The following is a 13,294-nucleotide window of genomic DNA, read 5'->3' as shown; positions in this document are numbered from 1 at the left end:
CACTGATCTCCTCTACACAATATTAATTGAAATATAATTATATGTATACATTTTTGAGAGATTAACACATATATGTTAATATCTTTATATTAAAAACTTGTTTCCATTAGTTCAACCATCCTTCAAAGATACTCCATAGAGTCAATATTGTCACTTGTACCTTGTGCCCAATGAGACTAAACCTTGGAAGGTTCAAATCCATCCAACTCAGCAAATGCTATCAAGGCAAAAAGCCTAGTTTAGTGTCCCTTCTTTGAATGGTTTCTTGTTTCACTCCTGTTTCAGAATTCCTTTCATGTCAACATATGGATTCATAGAAAAAAAATGTGTTTTTTAAACAAAATATTTTATCCATCTTTCTTAGTTATTTTCAGTGGAAGATCTGCATTACCTCTTGCTACATGAGAAGAAGGCTTTGACATTCTTAATCACATTACATTAATTTGCTCTTTCTTTTTTATAGTCTCTGTTGTTTTGTTTTCCTGTTTGCTTGTTTGTTTCAATGGCAAAATCCAATCCATTCACATTTTGCCTTCTATTGACATTCTTGATTTGTATCCTTTTTTATGTTAGGATTGTTTTTTATTTTCTTTATTTGATTCTTCTTTTTCCCTCATTTCACTGATTTAATCACATTGTTATTTACTTCTTTTTTTCTCATATAATATAGGATATACTGTTGCACCTCTGTCTTCCATTAATATTTAGTTTCCCTTTGTCAATACTAATAATCAAAATTATTCTGTGCCATAATATGAAAATTATATTCCACAAAACTCTATTCCACAATGTGTCCCTTACCTATTAAGATGATATCTTTTGAATATTTTCTTTTTTCACCATCTATTCTTCACCTTTCCCCAAATGAATAAAGACCTTTGGAATCCTATTTTCTTCCACTTTTCAATCAAATACAAGATTTTTGTGTATTTTTCCCCTAAGTTTTTATAGTTCTATACTTCATAAGAATTACTTTTGCATTATGTGACTTATGTTTAAAAAATCTTGACTTAGAACTTATATTTTGTATTTTCAAAGACTGTATCCATTTACATTTAGATTGAACTCTATGACTGACTGTACGTGCACGCGCTCACGCACACACACACACACAGACACACATACAGTGTGGCTGAACCACACGGACTCCATTTTGTCAATTCTGTTTTAGGCCTTCTGTCCTACACCTTCCCTTTCTTTTTTTTATTTTTTTTATTTTAACATTTTTATTGGAGTATAATTGTTTTACAATGTTGTGTTAGTTTCTGTTGTATAACAAAATGAATCAGCTATATGTATACATATATCCCCATATCCCCTCCCTCTTACGTCTCCCTCCCACCCTCCTATCTCACCCCTCTAGGTGGTCACAAAGCACCAAGCTGATCTCCCTGTGCTATGCAGCTGCTTCCCACTAGCTATCTATCTTACATTTGGTAGTGTATATATGTCAATGCCACTCTTTCACTTCATCCCAGCTTACCCTTTCCCCTCCCTGTGTCCTCAAGTCCATTCTCTACGTCTGCATCTTTATTCCTGTCCTGCCCCTAGGTTCTTCAGAACCATTTGTTTCCATTTGTTTTTTGGGGGGTTTTTTTGGTTTTTTTTTAGATTCCATATATATGTGTTAGCATATGGTATTTGTTTTTCTCTTCCTGACTTACTTCACTCTGTATGACAGACTCTAGGTCCATCCACCTCACTACAAATAACTCAATTTCATTTCTTTTTATGGCTGAGTAATATTCCATTGTATACATGTGCCACATCTTCTTTATCCATTCATCTGTCGATGGACACTTAGGTTGCCTCCATGTCCTGGCTATTGTAAATAGTGCTGCAATGAATATTGGGGTGCATGTATCTTTTTGAATTATGGTTTTCTCTGGGTATATGCCCAGTAGTGGGATTGTTGGGCCATATGGTAATTCTATTTTTAGTTTTTTAAGGAACCTCCATACTGTTCTCCATAGTGGCTCTATCAGTTTACATTCCCACCAACAGTGCAAGATGGTTCCCTTTTCTCCACATCCCCTTCCCTTTCTACAGGAGTGAGCTTCATCCTAACTCACAAGGAATGCACCCAAACCAGATAAGTTCCCAGTCAATTTTTACCCTTGCCTGCATCTGTTATAAAAAGTGGAAGAGTGCCTTTTGCTGAGGCAGATGCTTAATAGTCATGAGACCCCCAGGGGGGTTGGTGCAGACATGCTTCTCCATTGGTAGTCAGATTCTAATTTTAGCTTTGGCCCCTTTCACTGCCCCTGTACTCCTTTCGGCAGCATGGAGTGCAGCTGAGAATGCCTCTGGATCATCATCTGCCTGATCCTGCCTGTATGTATGATACCCACAATAAACTTCATACTGCACATTATAAAGCTTCCTGCTTCATTTTTCGGTCTCAAAGTTCCTTCTCAGTTCAGAGGATATTATTGAATATCCTCGGCTTCCAATGCATACACACATTTGTACATTTTGAGATCCACCACTTACCACTACTTCCAATTCTCATCTTTCCTATCCTGCGATCTCTGGTTTTAACATTTATTATTTGGTTGGAATCCTTTTTAAAAATATAAGCTTCAGATTGAGTGCATGAATGATATATTTGCTCAATTTATGCATATTCATGAAATATTTTATCATTACAAACATTCCTATTTTCATAGTTATATTTTTTGAGTTATATATTATTTGAGTTGAAGATGTTTTACTTCTGTAGATTATAAACTTTATTTCTCTGTTATTTTTTATTGTGTGCTTTTTTCTTTTTTGTGAAATTTCTATATTTTCAAATGATATATATCTCCAGGATATATTATCTAAATTTCATCCTAATTTCAGATTTTTGTAGTTTTCTTTGTATTCATTTTTTTAGGTTTGAGATACACTTTCTGTTATTTGTTTATTTGTAACAATTCTCCACTAATTGGTATACTTAATCTCAACCACAAAGTATTTTGGGCTATATTTTCCAAGTTTTCAAGAATTTTCTCTTTCATCTATACTTATTTAGAGGCTTAGAGTGATTGTACTCTATGCTTTCTCTTTCTGATCTGACTCCACTTAAATAGGTTGACATTTTTTCTTTGTTTACTCACTGGGACTCCACTTCAACTGCTAGAATATTAGAATACTCCATTGGCAGTAATTCTGAGTAGTGAAGACTGTGCCATGTAGTTGTGGCCTCAAGTAGTACAGCAGTAGCTTATCCATAGTTCTCTTGCTCTGCTATTAAGATTTAGTTTCTTTACCCTGAAGAGTTTTCCATGCCTTAGGTAGGAAAACTTGCCCATTTATTCAACTACTCTTCAGCTCCTAAGGGTCAGGGAAACAAAGCTAAACTCATATGGTGCCAGACATCTTTGAGTGCTAAATTTTCCCTGGTAACAGTTACATCCGAATCCTCAAAATTAAGACTTTCAGAAGCTGCTTCTCAGGTTTGCAGTAATCTCAGATGGAAGAAAATGCTTCGCATATTCTCATGCTTAGTCTGTCCAGGGCCTGTTTTCCTTTGGGTATCTAAGCGTATTTGGCTCAAGAGGTTTGGATGGGTGGCAATGGGAGTGGGGGATAGAAGAAAGTCAATCCTCTCTTTAACCTGCTGTCGTGCCCAAACTCCCCTCTTATCTTTCAAACCGATAAGCTCTCAGTGATTGATCTAATTCACTCTCATCTCTTCATTTGTTACCTATATATTAGTGATTCTCACATATCTTCTCCTTATTAGATTCTCTCTTGAACTCCAGGACCCATAATTGGAACTATCTTCTATATGTTGCCATTTGGATTTTCACTAATACCTCACAAATTTTGTGTCACAAACTGAACTTACTATCTCTATCTATAAAACCTGTCTTCTGTCATGCCCTATCAAATTAATGGAAGCACCATATCCACCAATTCTCTCAGGTTTAAATCCACTTTTATCTTCTCTAGCTTCTTCCCCTATATGCCTAACATTGGTTAGTATACAATAATGTAAATTCTATTTTCCCAAACCCACATGGTTCTCTACTGCTACTGCATGAGTTAAGCCTTTTATCCACTCTTCCATTATTTACTGCAATAACATCCTAACTTATTTATATGCCATTAGACTTTTCTAATCTGATAAGCTCTCCATTATGGTTCTGAGTTATAATGTTGATAAATTTTTCATATAACAACAACAAAATTACTGACATGTGAAAAGATTGCTACAGACCCCCCAACTGGCTTCTTGCTTTCTTCACACATTTTTGTAACTACCTGGAAGTAGTTCTACACTCAATGAGCTGGTGCTAAAAACTGCTTTATTTTGATTTATTCTCAGTGGTTTGAGTGTATGCTACAATGGCTTGGTCAGGCTAACATTGAGCTCATGCTCCTGGCTGTGCAGTGAGCTCAGGTCTGCTCTACAAGTGTTCATTCTAGGTCCCAGGCTAAACAGACAGTGATTTTCTAGAGAAAATCTCTCACATGACAATGATGGAAGCACAAAAAAATCTCTCACATGACAATGATGGAAGCACAATGATGGAAGCACAAAAACAGAAACGTAACCACAAAAATATATTTCGAACCTGTGTGTCATGTCCAGTAACTTTCTATTGACCAAAATCACATGACCAAGGATAATATTAAAGGGACAGAAAACATGTTCCCTAGACATCATCAGAAAAATTACAAACTCATTTGGCAAACGGTTTGCTAAAGGCATGGGTAAATAATTGGGAAAAGCTAAACGCATGGGTAAAGAACTGGGGGAAAAAAAAAAAACTCGATTTATGTCATTATAACTTTGCTAAACACTGCTCTTCGCAAATCAGTTGCAGACTCCTTCAGACACGCTGAAATTCTCCATATTCTTTAGCATGCCATATTCTTTCACATTTTAAAGCTTTTGTCTTCTGTCTGGATTTAACTTTCCATGATACCGCCTTACTATTTATCCTTCAAAACCCAGATCAGATATTTCTGAGTATTCTTATCAATTCTCTCAGACAAGAATCAATGAGTGTCCTTGCAGTAAATTTATTTTTGCCATATTGTCTTTCTCTGTCCAGATATCTGCCTCCCCAGACTAAATATGTCAAGGCTAAAAATCATATTATTTTAATTTATTTAGTCCTAATACCTAGCAGTGTTGAGTACATCACAGATCTTAAATGAACATTCACCAAATAAGCAAGTTAATTGGGTAATTTGTAAACTTCTGGACAATCTTACACTGATATAGGGCACTGAACACTATACCTAGCAATGACAGGATCATATGTTATGTATATGTGTTGCTTTAATTTCCAAATCTATTTATTCAACTAAGAGAAATTGTTTTAATTAATCTTATCAAAATAAAAATTTAATTATTAGATTCTTCAAATTTAAAAACTAGCAACTGATTTCTATCAAAAGAATCAAAAAAAAAGAATCAAGAAAATAAAAGGTTTTAAAGTAAGTAAAAATTGTATGTATTCATTTAAAAAATAAAAGAAATAATTTAAAATCTTAATCTCCTTTTTAGGTTATAATTTTCTCTAGGCATGATTCCATTTTGGATGAGATTTTTCAAACTTTATCTTGGACCAAATGTGAACTTGTTTGAAAGTTTGAACTAAATTGCTTTAGCCATTTTTGAGTTATGTGAAGGTGAGAGTACATTTTTCATGCACCTAAGATAGGCTCCAACCTTTTCTACTTACGTAAGTCACAAATGACTAATGCTATATATTTTAAACTTGACAGGATTATTACATTTCTCAAAGAAACCTCTAAATTTAAAAGAAAATATCTAATCATTTTTAAAATGACAAAATTTTCCATTTATGTGTCCAAAGATTGCTAAAAGAGGACTGTAGATTAAAAGTAAAGAAAATACAATTACGGTCAACTCAGATTTCTGTCTAGATTAGATAGAAAAAGAGATATAGGACAAATATCAAATTAGTGTAGCATTTCAGGGCAGAAATGTTAGGAAGTTAATGCACTTTAAAGTGCACTTTAAAATGTAAAAGTAATTTAACCTCAACCTTTTACAATCCAGCTGGAGGAAAATGCAGCAATCTGAAATATAAATTCTTTGCCCAGCACATTCTTGAATGAGTTTTGATCACTTAAACTTTGCGATCCTCTTAAGCAGTGTGATAGGAAAAATATCCGTTATCAAGTGACATAAAATAGATTTGGTATTATATATCACATCACAAATTCCTTTTTAAACCTAGCTTAGTCTTCTTCAATTCCCTGGGCAAAAGTGTTAAACTTTTAAGGTAGGAAAATAATATATTAAATATTTAGAATATTACAGAAGAAAAATGCAATATCTTTCTTTAACTTTACATTTCTATCAATGACATGCCATATTTTCACAATCATTTGCACTCTGGCTCACTGAGATGGTTTTGGATCTCTATTCATTTCCTTTCCAGTTTCCACCAATTTGTTCAGCTTGTCCTTTATATTGTTACTCTAGTCAGTGATGAAATGGTTGAGTAGGAAACAGTCAAAAGCACTGCATCATTCAAATCTAGAGGCTACTCCCTATGGAGCCTTAGATGTAACAGGAAATAAGTCCTCCAAGTGTTGAACAACTTTGTAGTATGGTTCAAGAAAGTATTGTGGAGGATTTATCTTGAGATAGTATGCAGGCTGCATTAGAAAGGTAATAAGACAAGGTAAGGGAGAACATCTGGGAAGGTTTACAATGGGAAGTGCCTCAACTAGATTCCCATAATGAATGGAAAGGAAGGGATGGAAACCAGAGAAAGTTGCAGTACTCATAGACTGATTAAATACAGAGAATAAACAGAGAGAATAGCATACAAATAATTCATTTGTAATCATTTAGAATTTGATAAAAATGTGATAAACAGAGGAAAACATTTTAGGTTACTGAAAAAATTAGAGGGATCTTGGGTTTGGAGATGGGAATGGCAGTACATATTTAGGGGTTGCTGACATAGTGTTGATGGTTGATAAAATATAAAATACATAAAACAGATGGTCTTCTTTGACATAACTTATTGAATGTCAATACTTCTATTAGTAAAAATGTATCTCAAATTCACAATTATTTAGTAGCAACATCCTCCTTATATTGAGTTAAACTGATAGTAACTGGTATGTAGGTCATTTATTCCCTTATACTATACTTCATACCTTTTACTTTTCTATTAAGCTACAAATATTTAAGTTTTTTATTCTCTCTGAAAAGGTTTATTTTGAAGATGATCTTTCCTAGGATTTTCTCATTTTATCAACCAGTTAAAAATTGCTATAATTTCAGAGGGGACATATCAAATTTTCTACCATCTCCTTTAGTCATGAAAAACAATCACTTTGTTATAGGATAAAAGGCAAGTCAAGAACATCTAGACCTAATAATCTTATTACCCATAATTAATGATAAACTAGCAAAAATTGAACTTGACCACTCATGAGAAGAAGGTTGTCTAGATTTGAAAGCTCTAAAATTCTGCTTATTCCCCGAAACTTGGAAAGGAGAATTTTGGAATGTTCTACAAACCCTTTTCCCCAAAAGCCTTACTGTGACTTTGAGTGACTATACATAAATTCATCAGAAAGCCTAGCCTCCATCTCAGGTGTAGTGAGTTTTCATAAATTCCAATAGAGGACTGCAGCATTGTAGCTTAGTTCTAATTAGTAATCTGCCCTTTTCTACCCCTTGATTTGGTTCCCTCTTTAATAACTGACTTCTTTTGAAAAGGGTCAAGGGATCCTGACTTATTTCTTCTCTCTTTCAAATTGTTTTTCTGTATTAGAGCTTGTTCCTGAGTCCTCTGTTTATCTGCTTCATCTTGTAACCATGGGCATAATTTTAAAAATTTACATTTATATGGCACTTAATAGGTGTGAGGCACTGGTGTAAGTACCTTAAATATATTAGCTCTTTTAATCTCCATGACAGCCAGATAATCTAAGTGTTATTATTATCTCCCTTTTACAGATGGTTAAACTGATAGAGAAGACAGTTAACTTGAGCAAATCACACAATCAGTAGATAGTGGAATTGGGGCTCCAACCCAGGGGGCTGTGGCTGCAGAATCAGGCCTCCTCACGGCTCTATTCCCTTGGCTCTTTCTGACATGATGTGACATACTAAACCAGGGAATATATAAAAATATGTAGAGAAAAAGTAAACAACAGGATCTATCACTCTTAATTATTTGACTCTATCCCTGGGAATGTAATAGAAGAAATTGAGAAAAACGTGTAATGTCTAACAGTGGCTGGTTACCATCTGTTGACAGGTAGATGCATCAAATTCAGAACAATATGGGAGGTGGAATAAAATTCTTTTTATGTCATTTAACTTAATATGATATTTAGTGGTTATCTTTTTGAATGGAGACAGTAACAAGATCAGTGGTTGCCAGTAGGGGGAGGAGGGAAGGGATGAGTTGGTGGAGAATTGGAAGGCAGTGAAAATACTGTGTGTGTGATACTGTAATAATAGATGCATGTCATTACACATTTATCCAAACCCATAGAATGTGCAACACCAAGAATGAGCCATAATGTAACCTGCGGGGTTTGGGTCATTACGAGGTGTCAATACAGGTTCATCAGTTGTAACAAATGTACCATCTGGTGGTGGATGTTGATAATGGACGAGGCTGTGCATATGTGAAGGCAGGGGGTGCATGAGAAACATCTGTTCCCCTTAGTTGTATTGTAAACCTAAACCTTCTCTAAAAACAAATTCTTAATTAAAAATAAACAAATTTTAAAAACCCAGATAACTCAGAAACAATGCATATTCATTCCCATTCCAACTTACAGTTTCTTACTTTACTTCCCAGAGCTGTTATCAAATGTAAGAAAACCAACCCAGTTTTTATTTTTTTTGTATTCATACACTAACAGTTCATTAAAAGATAATTTTGAAAAAAACAAATTCCTATTCGCTCAATGAATGAGAGCACACACACTGAGAACACTCAGCCTCTCTACACAAGGGTAGTCAGATATACTGTAAAAAGGATTCAACAGATAGTCAATCTGTACTTAGTTAAGGAAGCCGATTTTTCCCTTCTAAGCACCTTTATCACTGGCAGCTGGTCTTTCACAAATTCAACAAAATGGTCAGTCACCAAGTACAGTACTGCATGTGTTCCATGCTTAGTGCTGCCAGCATTTCAAAGACCAGGAGATTCTGCCAAAGAGCTTCATGTGTTATTTACAGTGATGGGATTTCCTAGTTTAGCAGTGCTGTGGTCTTGATACTTTGGAGAACAGGAAGTAGAATATACAGAATTATAACAAAGGAAAAGAGAAATTCTATGCTCTTACTAAAAAATAAGGTATTTCCAAAAGAGGGTTTTGAATTTTCTTTCTGCTTATTAGAAGAGCTGTTATTCTGCTACTCAGAGGCAGAAGATACATGAGGATGCTGAAAGATAAAAGAGTATCGGGGATTCCTGTAAAACCTGTCAAAGCTGTTTCAGCATCCATGCTATAGTTGCAACCACTTACCTAATTTTAGCAATCTGAAACTCTGGGGTTGCTGCAGTTTCTGATTGCTACATCATCAATTCTGCTCATGCTGAGTTAGGTTCATTTAATTTCAATTAGCATTTATTGAGCTCCTATCTTATACTGAGCTCTGGGTGGAGAGATCAGAAGATAAATAAGCTACTTCTTTGAATATTACACAAGCTCGATAATTACATGTTAAATAATTACAGCTAACACTTTAGAGCACTTTTACATGCTAGGCACTTTTCTAAGAGCCTTTCAAATATTAACCCATTTGACCCTCACAACAAATCTATATGATCCTCATTCTAGAGACAATGAACCTAAGTCAAGGAGAAGTTGAGTGTATTAATTCATCTAGGTGTCATGGGATTTAGAAAACAGCATCCTGCACGAGACTATTTTTTTTAATTATCTAGCAATTTTCTGAAAATCCAGTTCTTTCCCCAGTCTATATCTTAAGTCCTCTCACTTTTATGCTACTGAAAGTTTGAATGGTATCAAATATTGAGGTGTGATCATAGGAGGGTAAGAGAAGGTCTTGAAATATATTATTTTTATATAATATAGAGTCTGTTTTCTTACAATATACTCTATTTTTATATAAATATTTATATAAATATTTTATATAATATAAAAAATATATTTTTATATAATATACACTAATATACACATATATGTATATATATATATGTCTCATTCCTAAGCTATTAGAATTATTCACCAGTCATTATAAGAGTTATTCAATAATTTATATTGGTTATTAATTATTAAATTGGTTATTTCTAGGATCTTCAGATTACTAGAGAATAGTACCCAGAGTTGCTATGTGTATTATCTAAACTGTCCTGTTACATTACCAACCAAAATGTATGAGTCATGCAAAGAAATAGGAAATTATTATCTGTACACTGGAAAAGAAGCAAGAATACAAATTACTTGTGAGAGCAACCAGATGTTGTATTTAACAGAAAAAACCTTCAAAATAGACATTATAAATATCCACAGAACCAAAGGAAAGCAAGACTAAAGTAGCAAAGGAAAGTCATTGTCACATCCAATAGGAAATATTGATAAAGAGATGTAAATTATAAAAACAACCAAATGGAAATTCTGGAGTTGAAAAGTACAATAACTGAATTTAAAAAAAAAACACCAGAGGGAATCAACAGTAGGTTTGAACTGGAAAAACTAAGAAGTAGTAAAATTGAAGACAGATCAATAGATATTATGCAGTCCTGAGAACACAGAGAAGGAAGAACACACACACACACACACACACACACACACACACACACACACACACACAAAACAGAGCCTCAGAGAAATGTAGAACACTTTGAGTGCATCTACATACACAGAAAGAGAGGAAAGGAGTAGAAAAATAGTTGAAAAAATAATGACAATAACTTCTCAAGTTTATTGAAAAACCAATAACCTACATATCCAGGAAGCTCAACAAACTCTAAGTAATGTAAGCACAAAGAGATCCACAAACTGACACATCATAATAACAATGCTGATAGTAAAAGACAAGGAGAAATATATAGTTGTAAATGCCTATAACAAGAAAGAAGGCACTGGAGAAAAAAGAACAAACAAACCCAAAGCAAGCTGAAAGAAGGAAATAATAAAGATTGAAGTGGAAATTAATAAACTAGAGAATTAAAAAAATAGTTAAGAAAATCAATGAATTAAAAAGCTGGGCCTGTGAAAAAAATCAAAAAATTGACAAACATTTAGTTAGATTGACCAAGATAAAAAACAGAAGAATCAAATAACTAGAATGAAGAATTAACAAAGGATATTACTATTTACCTTAGAGCAATAAAAAGGATTTTAAAAGAATGCTGTGAACCACTGTACAACAATAAATTAGATAATTTAGAATAAAAGGAGACATTCCTAGGAAGACACAAACTACCAAAACTGACTCAAGAAGAAATAAACTGTGTAAATAGACCTGTAACAAGTAAAGATATTGAGTAGTAATCAAACAACCCACAAAAAGAAAGTGCAGGCCCAAATGGCTTCATCACTCAATTTTACCAACCACTTAAAGAATACTTAAAACCAATTCTTCACAAACTCCTCCATAAAATAAAAGAGAGACATTTCCCAACTCCTTTTATAAAGCCAGTATTACTCTGATACTAAAACCAAGAAAATCACAAGATAACAACAGACCAATATCTCCTACAAATATGGGTGTAAAAATCCTCAACACAAGGTTGGTTCAACATCCAGAAATTAATTAATGTAATACATCATCTCAGAATTTAATAAGTGAAAAGCATATGCTCACCTCATTAGACACAGAAAAAGCATTTGGCAATATCAACACTTCTCATCATAAAATCATTCATCAAACTATGAATTGAAAGGAACTTCCTCCACATGTGAAAGAACATCTATGAAAAAACCCACAGCTAACATCATACTTAACGGTAAAAGAAAGGACGCTGTCTTCCTCAATCAGGAAAAAATAAGGATATTTGTTCTCATTACCTCTATCCATCATTATAAGAGACCTTCCAGCCAGGGCAATTAGGCAAGAAAAAAGAAATAAAAGGCATATCCACTGGGAAGAAAAAGAAGTAAAATTACCTCTATTTGAAGATGACATGATCTTATATATAAACAATTCCATGGAATCCACTAAAAAATAAACTGACAAATTCAGCAAGATTTCAGGATACAATATCAATTAAAAACTTCATTGTATTTTTATACACTTACTGTAATAATTAATTTTATGTGTCACCTTGATCAGGATAGTGTGTGCTCAAACATTTGCCTGAACATTATTTCTGGGTGTGTCTGTGAGGGTGTTTCTGGATGAGATGAGCATAAGGGTAAACTGAGTAACACTGACTGCCCTTCCCAGTATGGGTGGGCATCATCCAATCCACTGAGGGCCTGATAGGGAAAAAAAGTGCAAAGAAATAACTTGTTCTCTGTTTGACTATGGAGCTGTGATATATGTCTTCTCGTGAACTCAGACTGGAACTTACATCATCAGTTTCCCTGTTGATTGGGCCTTTGAACTTAGCTGGACTTACACCATTGTCTTCCCTGGTTCTCAAGCTTTCAGGCTTAGACATAAACTATACCAGCAGAGGCCAGATCATGAGACTTCTTAGCCTCTATAATCATGTGAGCCAATTGCTCTCTAGATAGATAGATAATAGATAGATAGATAGATAGATATAGATATGGATATAGAGATATAGAGATATATATCTTCTATTGGTTGTTTCTCTAAGAAACCCTGACTAATATACTTGCTATGAACAATCTAAAAACAAAATTTGAAAAAAAATTTCATTCACAATAGCATGAAAAGGAAGAAAATCTTCCTTGAAGATGCCTTGAAATAGAGCTTATACTTTAACTTCAGTCTTGGTGATTTCTATGAGAATTTCTTAACTGGTTCTAAAGTCTCTAAGGGGGGAAAAAAGTGTATGATGCTAGAGCTCATGCACTTCAACAGGAATAATGCTAGAAATGTTATGGAGTATAAAATAAAAACCTGGAGTGTCTTAATAATCTCCAGGAAGTTTCCATGACCTTACATGAGAAAAAAAACTGATGTGATCCAATATAGTGTTTTGAACAAATTTATATAGTTAACATGGGATTCAGAGAAATAGGAATGAAATAGCAGAGGCTAAAAGTTAGGACTTCCAGCTCTAGCGAGGATGTAGAAAATCACAAGAGGCCATCGTTCTCACCCTAACAATGAAAATAAGTCAGATAAACTCAAATTCAAAGTTTCTTGATTTAACTATAAGAGTACAGTGGATGCTGTAAA

General features: G+C 34.0%; 1 protein-coding gene across 3 annotated transcripts in view; it reads right to left on the bottom strand.

Moving 5' to 3' along the window:
• Window positions 1–13,294, bottom strand: part of BRINP3 (BMP/retinoic acid inducible neural specific 3) — a gene marked incomplete at both ends in the record, with an annotated part of 396,299 nt that overhangs the window by 170,689 nt on the left and 212,316 nt on the right. The gene's annotated exons all lie outside the window — the stretch shown is intronic.

Source organism: Grampus griseus (assembly GCF_964374135.1).
Source record: "Grampus griseus genome assembly, chromosome: 1".
NCBI lineage: Eukaryota > Metazoa > Chordata > Mammalia > Artiodactyla > Delphinidae > Grampus > Grampus griseus.
This window is presented reverse-complemented; position numbering and strand designations above follow the sequence as displayed.